Source organism: Silurus aristotelis (assembly GCF_946808225.1).
Source record: "Silurus aristotelis genome assembly, chromosome: 10".
Lineage (NCBI taxonomy): Eukaryota > Metazoa > Chordata > Actinopteri > Siluriformes > Siluridae > Silurus > Silurus aristotelis.
The window spans coordinates 23,676,977-23,692,506 of record NC_139583.1 but is presented as its reverse complement, the minus strand read 5'-3'; the positions used below and the strand labels follow the sequence as shown (position 1 = coordinate 23,692,506).

General features: G+C 37.9%; 1 protein-coding gene across 1 annotated transcript in view; it reads left to right on the top strand.

The window, feature by feature from the left end:
* The first annotated feature begins 14,907 nt into the window (after positions 1–14,907).
* cngb1a (cyclic nucleotide gated channel subunit beta 1a) overlaps positions 14,908–15,530 on the top strand; it is a 39,426-nt gene continuing 38,803 nt past the window's right edge. Inside the window, exon 1 of the mRNA XM_083552848.1 lies at positions 14,908–14,979. The gene's annotated coding sequence lies outside the window, so the exon portion shown is untranslated. The remainder of the gene's footprint in view (positions 14,980–15,530) is intronic.

Below are 15,530 nucleotides of genomic sequence, written 5' to 3'. Positions count from 1 at the left end.
ATGCTTCCTTAATAAGGGTTAAATTAATTAAATTAAACTAAATAACTGAATGGAGAGGAACGTGTTGGGATGTGGGGGTGGGGGTTGATGTGGTTTTTAAAAGCTTTAAGAGTCAGCGTTTTGTGTTTTTTTTAAGAGGTTATGGGTACATGGCACATAAACAAACAAACAATTATTTGCAATTATTGAATGGATAATCTGGATGATTTTTTGCATTTTACAAAGTGAATCATTCATTCAGACCCCAGCACAAGCTGCTGCTGTTGGGCCGTTGACCAAACCCTTAACCTTCTCTGCTTTAGGGACACTGTACTGTGGCTGATCCTGTGCTCTAACCCTTACTTTCTAACAAGCTGGGATTTGCCTGTGAAGAAAATTATTAAAAGCATTAAGACACATTTGTGTATGTTATGGGGGGAAAATAGCAAAATTACTTGCAAATATAAAAGCAACAAATGTTTGATGACAAGAGTATTTACATCCATTACACTCAAACTCCTACATTAGGTTAATTAGAAAGAGACGTGATTAGTGTCAATATGTTCTGCTTAGTAATGAAAGTGTATTGCTCTATTCTGCCCCATTGTGGAAGAACAGAGACTAACCAAACAAGACTATTTCAATTTAGAACACGAAGTCGTTTACAATTCATTTGTTGAATAAGATTAGAGCTCCTATCAGCCCTGTATTAGATATTCTGAACTTAGTTAGCTTCTGAAAACTCAAAAGTGAAACATTTTTCCTTTTTTCACCTTCCTCAGGAAAAGCTCTTCCCAGAGATCCACTTATATATAAATCACAAACCTAAGGTTAAATCCTGTCTGAGTTGAGTCACATTCTGATGCTGCAGGCATGTGTGACTATAAAAAAAAAATAGCCCTTGATTTATTAGTGTCAACCCAGAGATTTCTCTCTCTCCCTGTCTTTGTTTCTTTCCCTCTCTATCTATTGTCTTTAATATTCTTTGGGAAAAAGATATATTTTCAAAAAAAGCTAAATCCAAAAGCTTAAATTTTTTTTTACAGCAATAATGTTAATGTTGTCTGCATGCTTCCTGTCATCATAGGAACATTTGGTCAGGCCAAAACAGAGTAAAACATGATGACCTATACGTTCAGATGATTAGGACAACAAACAGTTTACTCCAAATGTAATGTTTCTTTTTTTAAGTATTTTCTGTAGTCTAAAGGGAAGTGGAAGCTCAGTGGTTGAGGCTCTGGGTTACTGATCGAAAGGTAATTGGATCACCAAGCTGCCACTCTTGGGCCCTTATGCAAGGCCCCTAACCTGCTGTCCTTCAGCGATGCTGCATCATTGCTGATACTGCACTCTGACTGAATTTTAAAGAGATTCAACATTAGGCGACGCATTACTTCAACGCAGGGTTCAGCCCTTAGTTAAATACCAGCCTGGACAAAAATAAAGAAAATAAATAAATAAATAAGGCAAGGCCAAAAAGGCAAAATATAAAGCTTCAACAGTCTTTAAAAATTAATCATAGGTCAGGAAATTAGCCAAAATGAATCAAATGCAATCCTAAAAGCTCCTGTGACACCATATGTTTTTACTGAACACTGGGGTAAGAAATTACCTCAAAACAAATAGAATATGAATATAAGAAATAATAATTAAATTAAACAAAAATTAATAGGAGCAGGCTGACATGCGTAGATAAAATATGTTTGACAAAATATGTTTATTTTAATTGAAACAAGATCAAATGATTTGCTTTTCCTACTGAGATTATCTACATGACATCCACCAGATGTGCAATCATGGAAGATGTTCTTTGAGTTTATTTGCCTATTTTGTTACTAAAACTACACACCAGTGTTGAAATCCCAAGAATACCCTGTTCTTTTCATTACTCAGCTAAAAGGGGGGTTCTGGAGATGAAGTCAGACGGAAGAAAGTGTTCTCCATTCCCTGGCTGCTGGTGCCCCCTGTGCATAAATGCAGGAAAAGCAGCGACCATGAACACATCGCTCGCACTCATTCACGCACTAAAAACCCCTTCGACAGCCTGCCACCATAAACCGAGTCGTTCAATAATTCATGTGGTCTGATGCAGGCTTGGGTGAGTCTGATAGGACAAAGCAAGGTGGCTATAATAGGATAATGCCCAGGAATGTTTTTTTTTTTTTCTTCACTTTGTTCATTTTTTTCTTCTTCAATACATCTTGGCAAGTATTGATTCATTTGGCTTTAGTCACACATCAACAATCATGTCATTTGGATTGCCAAAGGCGATAGCATGTGGTGCTTTCTGCATGAACTATTTTGCTTTCTCTGCTTTCTCCATAGCTAACCAAAACTAATTGCCTACAACAGATGCCCACCGTTTGCTTCCAATCTTTTTTATTTTTATTTTTTTACCTTTGTACCGTGGTGTTTGTTTTTTTACGTTTTACATATAGTTATATAGTGCAGATTTGTTGTATTTATTTATTTTTTTGGAAAAGCTACTTTGGGAAAAGGTCAATTGGTAAAGGTCTATTGTTAGAAATAAAAAAATTAAATGTACTTGAATAAGATGTGCACGAAAAAAAACAGAAACACACACACACACACACACACACACACACACACACACACACACACACACACACACACACACAAAAGTATTCTGAGAGACTGAAAGAAAGAAATGTAGAAACATGGTCTTGAATGAATCTGCTTTCATTTATTGTTTATTTTGTGGACTTCATATGATGTTTTTTCGTGTTTTGGTAGAGTTATAACCAGAAGTATTTGGGTTATTTAATATCTTTACATGAAATCATTTTCTAGATTTAGACATAGGACTAAAAGCCAAAAGGGATGTTATTGTTGTTGTTGTTTTGAACTTTAAAGACCACTGTAGTGTTTCCCTGATCATTTCCATTCCCCCAGTTACTTTTCATCTCCTTGCATCACAAGCAGTGTGCCTGGTGTTTACAAAGAAAAGGCAGCAGCTAAAATTGGTTTAGCAAAATGTATTCATTTGAACAGAAATAAACATGAAAAAAGAGAAGTCATTTGCTTTTTTCCTCTCATGCTGGCCAGTGTACCTGGTGTTTTCAAAGAAATAAATACAGAGAGTCACAATATTGCCATGTAATGGATATGGTTAGTTTTACATTTTCAAAGTTTTGATTAGATTTTTCTGGCCCAGAAATTAGTAAACGTGGTGAGTTTTAGCGAGCATAGAAGAAAACAAGATATCATGTTAAGCCTTTGTAGAGTTTTCAGTACCGTGCATCTGGAAAGTATTCACAGCGCTTCACTTTTTTCCACATAATGTTAGAGCCTTATTCCAAAATAGATACAAACAATGAACAGAAGGAAGGGAACAGAAAAGTTTCTGCAGCATTGAAGGTCTCAATAAGCACAGTAGCCTCCATCATCCATAAATGGAAAAAAATGAAATCACCTGGACGCTTCCTAGAGAGGGCTGCCCAGCCAAACTTAGTGATCAGGGGAGAAGGTCCTTAGTCAGGAAGGTGACTAAGAACCCGATGGTCACTCTGAAAGAGCATCAGCGTTTCTCTATGAAGAGAGAAGAGTGGCCAGTTTGCCCAAATGCACCGGAAGGACTCTCAGACCGTGAGAATCAAAATTTTAACTCATTGGCCTGAATGCCAAGTGTTATGTGTGAAGGAAACCAGGTGCACTGCTCATCACCTGGCCAATTCCATCCCTACAGTGAAGCATGGTGGTGGAAGTGTAATGCTGCGGTGATGTTTTTTAGCGGCAGTAACTGGGAGACTATTCAGAATTAAGAGAAAGCAATGTTAAGAGACATTCTTGATGAAAACCTGCTCTAGAGCACTCTAGACCTCAGACTGTGGTGACAGTTCTTCTTCCAACAGGACAACAACCCTAAGCACACAGCCGAAACAACAAAGGAATGCCTATGGGATGACTCTGTGAATGTTCTTGAGTGGCCCAGCCGGAGCCCAGACTTGAACTCGATTAAACATCTCTGGAGAGATGTGAAAATGGCTGTGCACCGACACTCCTCATTAAACCTGAAGCTTGTAGGATCATACTCAAAAAAACTTAAGGCTCTAAATGATGAAAAGGGGCTTCAACAAAATATTGAGCAAAGGCTGTGAATACTTATGTACATGTGATTTTTTCCTTTAATTTTGCATACGATAGGATTTATTTTTGGATTTTACCACTGACACACTAGTATATCGGGTATAGTGTGTTTATAATAACTGTATGGACAAAATCTTCTGCCCATAAGAATTGTATGTGTGTATTCTTGAACATTTGCTGTTAGAATAACCTCCACTAATATGATGTTCCACTAAATATCGGAGTGTGGTTGTGAATTTTGTGTTTATTCAGCCACAACTTATTCAAAGATCATTCAGGGCTTTAGGTACTGATGGACTGTAGGGTGAGGAGGCCTGGGGTGAAGTCAGCGTTCAAATCATCCTAAATGTGTTCAGTAGGGTTGAGGTCAGAGTTCTATAGCAGGTCACTCAATATCTTCCACAACAACCCATGTAAAACATATCTTCATGGAGCTAGCTTTTTTCACAGGGGCATTTTCATACTGGAACAAATTTGGGTCTACTAGTTTAAGAAAAGGGAAAATTGTATTGCATCCAAAGACTTTCTAAGACATCCTGCGTGGTGCCTGTTCCAAAGACGCCGCGCCGAAAAGACTTCGAAAACCACCTTCGACCAGTAGCGCTGACCTCGCATCTGATGAAAACATTGGAGAGGCTGGTGCTCACTCATCTCCGACCTCTGGTGAGCCCATCAATGGATCCACTTCAGTTTGCCTACCAACCTGGCATTGGAGTGGAAGACGCAGTCATCTTCCTAGTAAATCGGGCTATTTCACACCTGGAAAAGGCTGGGAGCACTGTGAGAGTCATGTTTTTTGACTTCTCTAGTGCTTTTAACACCATCCAACCTGCGCTCCTGAGGGATAAGATGGTGTACATGAGAGTGAACCATCATCTGTCTGCCTGGATACTGGACTACCTCACAGACCGACCACAGTATGTGAGGACTCGTGACTGTGAGTCTGACATGATTGTCTGCAACACTGGAGCCCCGCAGGGAACGGTTCTAGCCCCGTTTCTCTTCACCATCTACACTGCAGACTTCATGTTCAGCTCAGCAACCTGTCACCTACAGAAGTTCTCTGATGACTCTGCCATCGTTGGTCTGATCACGAATGATGATGACAGAGAGTACAGAGGACTTATACAGAACTTTGTGGACTGGTGCCAACAGAGCTGCCTCCAGATAAATGCGGGGAAAACGAAAGAACTGGTGGTGGATTTCCGTAGGCACAAACAAACTCTATCACCAGTGAACATTCAGGCGTGTTCACCTAAACAACAAACTGGACTGGACAAACAACACTGAGGCAATCAAAAAGAAAGGGCAGAGCAGACTCTTTCTGCTGAGGAGACTAAGGTATTTTGGAGTGCAGGGAGAGCTACTAAAGACCTTTTTTGACTCTATGGTGGTTTAGCCATATTCTATGGTGTGGTCTGCTGGGGCAGCAGCATATCTACTGCAGACAGGAATAGACTGGACAAGCTGATCAGGAAGGCCACCAAAATACAACACTGTTATTACTTTTTAAGCTGTGCAATAACATTATCTGTGTGCAAGATTACATGAATCATGTACAAAATTTTTCGGTCTGGGGTTCAAGCCCTGGTATCGCCAAGCTGCCACTCTTGGGCCCTTGAGCAAGGCCCTTAACCCTCTATGCTCCGGGGGTCCCTTACGAGGGAAATATCAAGGTCCGTGACGCCGGAGGGACGTGGGGCCGCCTTTCCGTGGGCTCACCACCTGCAGGAGGGACCGTAAGGGACGGTGCTATGAGGATTGGGCAGCAGTCGGAGGCGGGGGCCTGCTTAGACTGCTGCCCCCGCGACCCGAATTACGGATAAGCGGGAGAAAATTAATGAATGAATGAATGTACAATATTATGTGCAATATTACCCGCAATTACGTGCAATACCACCTTGAAATATTACTTAAAACGCGTACTTTATTTTTTCTCCCCCTATTTGTATTTATACATTGTAACTGTGTATATACTGTTATTGTAGTATATGTATATTTCTCTTTTTCATATATTTGCATTTATTTTTATTTTTTTGTTTGTTATTATTATTATTATTATTATTATTTGTTTTTATTTCTCTGTTTTTATTTTTTTGTATATTCTTTTTTATATATTTGCATCTATTTTTATCTCTTTGTCTTGCTGCTGTAACATAGAAATTTCCCCACTGTGGGACGAATAAAGGTTTATCTTATCTTATCTTATCTTATCTTATCTTATCTTATCTTATCTTATACAATTGTGTGTCTCCAACTGGTAACAGGTGGGGAAGAACATATAGCTAGAAAACTCAGATCTTTCAATTCGTTTGTCCATAAAATGTATTTTGGAGTTTTAAACACATTCAAATTAACTTATGGTAATACAGTAGATATATTTTTCATTATTATATGCTAAATATCTTGCCATTGTCAGGGATCCACCAGCCACACCTTCACAGAACCCACCTATCACTCCGAGCATCTCTCCTACATACTAATCATCTACACCTGGAGCTCATCAGCCTCCAGGCTATATAACCTCCGTTCCCCACCAAGCACATTGTCCGTTCTACAGTTTGACGAACACTGTTGGACTACCCAAGCTACCTTCACTACGTGTAGCAGCTTGGTTTCTTTGTTAAGGGACTCTGTGTAGCTCTTAGAGCTGTTGTCTGTTTCTGGACTTAACCAGGATTTACAAAGCCTGGACCTTTACTCTGGTTTGCCATTTTCTGCTTTTGTCCTGTGTTACTTCATTAAACATCGTTTACTGCACTGCGGTTTCCGGCACGTTCTTCCGCCTGACAGCCATAAATATAGTAGATGGCTTTAGAAATGACACTCTGTTCTTGGAAACATTTTTATTAATTAGCCAAAATAAATCTAGGTTCCAAAATTACATGATCATAATGTTGTAATATGTAATATTTGGTTTATGAAACAAATACAATACAAAAAATTGTTCATTAAATCTAGCTAACTTATTCTAAAGCTTCACCAAGCCCTGCATGACATAGTCACAAATAATAATAAGTAAACCACTCAACAACAACAAAAAAAAATTATTTTTATTATCTATATTCTTTGTAAAAGACGTACAAAGACAAAAATCATGCTGTGTTGCTCTTTCACCAGAATCTAAATCATGCATCCGATGGATCAACCTATTCAAATGCAAGTAAATCGTCTTTCTTATATCTACAGCAAATCTAAAACAGTAGGTAAAACTCTACAAACAGTACTTTGCTAGGTGAGAGACATAAACTGTAACAGCCAAATAACAACAGGCAGTTAATTCTGTATTCTCGGGTCTTGTAGTGTGTTTGTTGAGATGTTGCTTTGACAGTGTTACTGCATCAGTTTGCTCAATAAAGAGCTACCGTACTGTCAGGTTTATGCCACATATACCTGCATTTTCCATTAGCCCCTGCACATGTCTCATGTCACATGAGTGTTTGCACCTGTTTTGTGTTTACGGATAATTAGCACTTGTATTTACTCTCACCGTGTAGCACACTCATAGTCCCCTGTTTGTCTTTGTTGTCTCTAGATGTTTTCCTTGCATTATGTTCCAGGTTTAGTTTTTTTGCTTCTTTGTGTCTTTTGTTCATATTTCCACCTCGGTACTTGCATCCACCTCCGCTTTATTACATGCCAGCTACCAGTTTTTGGCTTTCACAAGATAAGCACTTCAAACAACAAGTAAAGAGCCTGTAATTACACCCAAATACCTCTGTGAAGATAACGTCTGCTGCTGTGTATTCACCACTGATTTTTTTGTTTATGTGGAAATAGTCATATTAATGTAGAAAGACATCGATATACAGTCAAGTTGCAACAGTCTTAGACGCTTTATGTTTTATCCCACCCACTCCTGGTGACCATGTGATCTACCTTTTCCTCACGTTACTAATGTGACACACTCATCAGTTTCTTCTCTACAACATCAAAAGGATTCAATCATTTTTATCCACACAGGCTGCTTAGGTGCAAACTGTCTTGTCATTTCAAGACTGGACCACTGCAACTCTTGCTGGGAGGTCTATCTGTGAATGCAATTCCTTCTCTGCGAATGATCCAAAACACAGCTGCATGACTTGTTGTCAAGTTCTCCCTTACCACCCCACTGCTGCGCTCCCTGCACCGGCTATTGGTAGCTGCACGCATCAGATTCAAAACACTGATGCTTGCCTAAAAAGCCAAAAAATAGACCAGCACCCTTTTACATCACAGCTCTTCTAGCACTGCTTGACTGGTCCCACCATCTCTCAGGGAAAGCGGTAGGTATACATCAAGGCTCTTTTCTGTTCTGGCACCGAGGTTGTGGAATGAACTTCCCCTAGATGTCCACTGACTATCTTCAAACTCCAGGTAACCTACCTTTTCCTGAAACACTTATTTAGCACTTATTTTCCCAGTTAATTTTGTATTTATGTAAAATAAAAAGGGTGTGGGGAGTGGTAGCTCAGTGGTTAAGGTGCTGGGTTACTGATTGAAAGGATGAGAAGCCCCTGTATTGCCAAGCTGCCACTCTTGGTCCCTTAACCCTCTGTGCTCCGGGGGCGCCATATGATGGCTGGCCCTGTGCTCTGAGCAAGATGGGATATGCGAAGAAAGGACTTTCACTGTGCTGTAATGTATATGTGACAAATAAAGGCTATTCTATTACTCCTCCAAACAGAGTTTAGGCTGGTGGTATCCTAAGTTTGCAACCTAGTGAACGAGTGTTGATTTATTTATTGATAGAGACTTCAAAACACTTTTGTACGTCACTCTGGATAAGGCCATCTTCTGAATTCTGAAAATGTAAATGTACAATGAAATCACTACTTGAGCAGAAGAAGAAGAAAAGATAATAACATTAAACATTAACAGAAAAATAACCTAACAGTTGAATATGTAAAAAAAAATACAGCAATCATAACCAACTTCTCAATTTGATTGCACTTGAACATGCTGAGAGAGTTTTATGAATGTCTTCATGTGTTCTTGCCACCAAGAATTCCATGTTTTATGGTGTCTAAGGAATAGTACATCCAGTGTGTCTACGCTAGAGAGTTTGCAAGTGTAAAGCATTTTATTATGCTGAAGTCAATTCAAAGAAAATATTCTTTTCTAAATAAGTGAACAACTGAAAGATACGTTGCATAAGTTTAGGGCAGCATTAAATGTCAATCTTAAGCATGTCCCTTTAATGTTGTAAATACCTATACAGCAAATTTGAAAGCGGGATAAAATACAACTGATTTCAGTTCTGAAACACAAACACAATTTTGAATAATTGGAAGCTGCAAATCTACAGTCTAGTAGAAAACTTTATTATCAAACGCCAGCCTAGTTATTGACAATAGCTTAGGGCCCTGATGGAATTCGAATAAGGTTTTCTTTATTAATCATAATCATATAAATTTTCTCTTTGTCTCCCAGACCATACATTTTTAGGTGGATTTGTCTTCGGCAGCTGAGTTGGCAAGTTCCTGAGGTACATGTGGTGAACATTTAAAGCACTTTTAAAGTACAAGTACATTTAAAGTACATTTAAAACCTATAGATGATATACCATTAGGACAGTTGGCTACAAAAAATATAAAAAAAGGATATTCAACAAAATGAATATTAGTAGTGAGACATATTTTAACATGGCAGCAAACCTGTGCTTTGAGGACAATTATATAACAAAAGCTCAAAACCTGCCAGAAGTTTATATTTTATGTTTCTGTGTGCAATTCTTTTATTTGTCTTGATGAGAACAAGCTGAACACAGTAGTTTAATTACAGAGCAGACTATTTTTTCTAGTTGTTATTTTTTAAATTAATTATTTTCATAAGTTCAGTGTTTTTTCTTTTCAGTTGTTAAGGATAAATGAACAGCATCCATTACTAGCATTTATATGTTGTGTGTATAATGTACTGTACCAGTTAAGCATGGCCTCAAATTATGCTTGGATTTTGCAAGGTCATAAAATAAACTGGGTGTAAAAACAATTGCTTTTTTCTTCCAGAGTTTGCTTTAAATGCATGTAATCAATAGGGAGACGTCTGAATTATGGGAGATTGTAATTGTTTTTCTTTGAATTTCTGCAGGTTTGAGCTGTTGTAAAAAAAGTAAAAACCTTTCACATTGTACACGGAAAAATTTTGCAATTACTTTGATGTTCGCACTGGTATTCTAGGTTAGGGATTTTGAAAAGGCTAAAGTTATGGGTATGTATAATAGACATAGATAGTGCGAACTGGCTTCGATGCAAAATTTCCTCCCACCTTTGCAAAGCAAACTAGACCATAATACATTCCTAGTGTACATAATTACTGCCTGTTTCCACCTACTCAATAGACACTTACATCAGTAGACTTGCCTACAGGCTGAGTAAGAACCTGAAAATGTACAGGAGAGTCTACAGAGCAGAGAAATGGGGTGTGACATTAGCCTATAAAACACAGGTATGAGAAGAAGGTGTAGGGGTAGAAAGAAGAAAGAGAGAATAACTGACATATGCAGTCATGTGAAAAAGATTTTCATGAACTTGCATATCCAGATATAATAAAAATCTAGTCTTTTGCAGGTTTTAGAATTAGGTAAATACAACCTAGAGGAACAACAAGTGATTATATTGCATTGTGTATTTATTTACTTTACAAAGATTAAGTCAAAATGCAAAAAATATGTGTGGAAAACTGAAAACCCTTCATGCTTTCATAGGAAAGAAGAAGCTAAAGAGTAACTAGGTGCTGATAATTAAATGCCTCTAACTTTCTTTCAGCTTCTCCCATCAGGGGTCGCCACAGTGGATCATCCGCATGTTTGATTTGGCACATGTTTTTACGCTGGATGCCCTTCCTAACGCAACCCTCCCCATTTATCCAGGCTTGGGACCGGCACTAAGAGTGGCTGGGGTTGGTTCCCTGACCAGGGATCGAACCCGAGCCGCACCGGTGAGAGCGCCACATCCTAACCACTACACCACCAGGAAACCTTGCTAATTAAATGCCTCTGATTAATTGAAATTAGCAAGTGGGACCACCTCTATAAAAACTATAAAAACTTGCTGGTCTAAAGCATTTAGGTGTGTTAACACACTGCCAAGTAGGAAAAACATCAGCAATAATTTTTGAGATGCAATTGTTGATGCCCATCGATCGTGGAAGGGCTATAAGGCCATTTTCAAACAATTTAAAATCTATTGTTTTACAGTGAGGAACATTATTCACAAGTTTAAAACATTCAAGACAGCTGCTAAGGTCAGACCGTGCAATGCTCAAAGAAATTGCAAAAAAACCCCAAGAGTGAGATCTACTGTTAGAAAAAACCTGAACAAGTATGATTTGTTTGGAAGGGTTGTAAGGTGAAAACCTATTGAAGGTGATAACCTATATATAAAGAAATATAGCAACACAGCTTAAGTTTAAAATGTTGCATCTGAACAAACCATAAGACTTCTGAAACAATGTCCTTTGAACAGATGAGACTGGAGATTGGAGATGCTTGGCCATAATGCACAACACCATTTGCATTATGAAAACCAAACACAGTATATCAGCAGAAACATCTTATACCAACTGTCAAGCACAGTGGTGGACGGGTGATGATTTGGTGATAATATCGCACAAATGAGGATGGGTTCCCCTTTTGAGTCTGGTTCTTCTCAAATCGCCCCAGGCTGCTCATCATGGATAAATACACATCGTTCACCTTAATTCTTATATTCTGTGAAGCTGCCTTTAGACAATGTCCATTGTAAAAAGCACTATAGAAATAAACTTGACTTGACTTGACTTGACTTGACTTGACTTGACTTGACTTGACATGATTTGGGCTTGTTTTGTAGACACAAAACCTGCAAATTGCAATCCAAGGAGACCCTATCTCACAAAATATATGCATTAAAGGATCTGTTGGTATGTTGTGGTGCAGAACACCTCCAAAAGTCTTGTGTAATCCATGTCTCAATAAGTCAAATCAGTTTTGGTGGCACAAGTGTGATTTACACAATATTGTGCAGGTGGTTTTAAAGTTGCCTGCACAAAGACATTAGTGTTGAAGGAATTCATTTACAACTACTGACTAGAAACAAGCAATTCATACATCATATTGCATCAGTTCCTAATGACTTGTATGTTTATAGATTGGGAAAAATGCACATATTCTGGGAGCTCATTCATGTTTGCAGGTTTACACATCACATTACACATAGTGTTTAGTGTTTTCAATGTAGTGTTTTCTAAGCATCTAAAACCCCTCGTGTGCCCAGCAATCTGCATCTAATCAAACCTGCTAGGTTTGGCATTACGAGATGGAGAGTTTATTCATTAGCACCTTTGTTTCCAGTCCTTGCTGTTTAAAAAAAGCTCTTGTTTCATTAAAAACCCATTATATCCTCCAAAATTAGTTCATTAGTAAAGCTTTAATTGCCTTTCACATTAGTGAATAAGGACATGATTAGAGATTCCTTATTTCTGAGGGTTTTTTCTGGAAATCTTTAGCAGCTAAAAAGGCAACTTTACATCATTCCTTTAAAAGTTGCCCATTAACATTTACATAGCTAAAAAAAATCTCAGGATTGGTTAAAAATGAAAAACAATATTTTTTTTCTAAACTTTTAATAATTAAATCTGTGGATCTTTGTCTTGCAGTGACCATCAGATTACTTTTACAATCAGACGTGCTTTATTTATTAAAAATATTTGCTCATTCCAGGTGTTTTGAGTTTTGAATTTTCCAAATATTTTTATTTTTGAACATAAATAAGCCGCACCTGTCTATAAGCCGCAAAACACTATGTCTACACTAATGTACTTTACACAGGCTTTAACGAAAGACACGTTACACACGGTGTAACGGGTGAAATACGTTGCGCTTCCTTTAGGAGCATAGCGGTATTTTGGGAATAGCATGCCACTGCTTTTATCCGCTATTACTGCATGTGTGGAGACCGAGGAATATGTCCTTATAATTTTCTGATGCTAATTTCTACGTTTTTTTGACTAACCCATAACGCTGTTGCCAAAAAAAATAAAAAAGCACAAGTTTTGGAAACCTGTCTGTGCTTATATGATTTGTGTTGCAACTGGAGTTAGCGAGCTCTCCCATGACCCAGACACAACGCGTTACAACGGCTTGTATCTAAACAGTAGCCTACCAAGAAAGTAATTATTCACTGTCTTCCTCCTTCCTTTTACAACTATTTCTCTCTGGAGTTTATCTTTTGGCATCGTCGTGCGTTTAAAAAAAAGTTTTTTTCTCCCGATGCTGTGCAGCTCAGAACACAGGTGAAGTGCGTTTTTTTCGTTTCCGTTCTGAAATTTCATTGGTCTAATGTTATGGGGCTCAGTTATTTGGTTTGAAGTTTGTGGAACCGGGAAAAACCCAGGAAAAATTCATAAATTAGCCGCTTCGTTGTTTAAGCCGGGTTCAAAACATGGGAAAAAAGTAGCGGCTTATAGTCCGAAAAATACGGTAGCTTTAACAAACACTGTATTATCTGTGGGTCATGGTAGGAGCCCCTGCAATTTATTTGATACTTTTTTGTCTACGATGCATCATATTAAAAGGGAGTGTTTTAATTATGCAACAAAGGAAGAAGTTGTGCAGGGCACATTAAGGCATAATGATGCAAAAAAGATGGATGCTTACATTTTTTAGAGTCCAGTGACACTTAGATCCTGCACCAGCTGCCACAAGGCCTGTCTCCAGGGTTTCCAGAGCTGCATTCAATTTGATGCTGCCATATGCAACCTGTTTTTCACTTTGTCTTTTGGGAATCACATAAAACCAGTGCAATGAATCTGAATTAGACTGCCAATTACTCTGAAATTAACCAGATCTTATTGCATTCTTTTAAACAACCATCATCAGGATGAAACCTACAGTCTGTCTGTTTCTCTTATTTCTCTTCCTCTTTGTATCTTTCTCTCTCATACCCTGTATGCTCCTTTATGGTCTATCTACCCCAAAACAAAGTAAACTATTTTCCACTGTCTTCATGTTGTGCTACAGTGGAACAGAATTGGCACTGAGCTCTTATTACTTAGAATTCCAGTCCCTAACCATATGTAAGGAATAATCCATGGCTAGTTTTTCTGCAGGACATGGAGGCAAATAACCACCCAATGCTTCTCTACTGATAATGAAGCTGTTGATGTTCATTTCTTGAGCTGTTTTTTGTTTTATATCTCATTATCTTCTAGCATTGTCTTCTCCACTTCATTTAATTAATTGTGGAGGAGACTTGCTACGTAGCATGTTATGGTAGCTGACATGTGGGACCTTAGACATATAGCTATTTTTGGTTATTTATGACGCACAACTTTACTTTCCAACCTTCCTTAGTTCTTTGGGTATAAATGGGAACAAAAGTATCTTCTGTAACTAAATTCAGGGTCATACTCATACGTTTCTACAACATGCTTAAAGCTTCCACCAAAGTATTTGTTTACATGAGTAATTGCACTGATTATATTCAATTGGCTACAAAAGTTGAACACTATGTATACTAGTGTATTCATCTAGAGATGTGAGTTTAATGCGAAGGATTTCCAAAGAGTCACTTTAGGGTCCTTAACCCTCTACTGCAGCATGATTGGATTCTGGCTCACTTGTAACTTGTTTTAAACCGATCAAAGTTTGCTAATTGTTCATTATCTTTACATTGCAATTTTGTTTGTTGGAGCTGTTCAATTGCCCTGATTGTCCATTCAATGTGTAGAAACTTGCGTAGCTGCAATCAGGTCCAGGTGTCTGAAGTACATTCAGGTGTACATTCTTTCTTTTACCCTTTCCTGATCTAACCTAATCATAGCTAATCCTATTATCTTAACTTCAGTATGGCTAATCCTACCATTCCTCCAAGTACCTGTCCTCTAGCCAGGTCTCCAATCTCTGAGATGATTGCCTATGCCTAAACAGCTAAGGTAAGTCTTTATATAATTTAAGTGTAAAGTGAAGACCCATGGTTATTACTTACTCTCTCTGATCTCTTACAGTATATAAGGTATTAATGCACTGCATGTTACTTTAGTTTGAATATCATCATAAAATTGGTTTCACACATATAACTACAATAAACATTACACAAAGGTTAAATGAATATTTATTACTGATTTTATGGATCTGTATTATGTAGATACACATACTTTGCTATATGAATAATTTCTTAATTATTTATTTATCATTAAAACATTTCTTGTTTGGATATTGGTCGTTTTTTCTCAGAAAACCAGGGAGCATGTGATAAACTTACTATAAACTAAATAATGGTTAAACCTAACAATTTAGCCAACTAGCTCCAAAAGAGGCAAACAACAGGTTTTTTTTTCCTCCTACTTTTAATGGACTGACATTAAATCCAGGGTGTAAACTCTTGTACTGACATTCAGAGTTTCCATGATAAGCCCTGGACTAACAATAAATACGGTACAATTTAATATTCTTTTTAAATGTTAAATTGCTTGATTCGGAAACT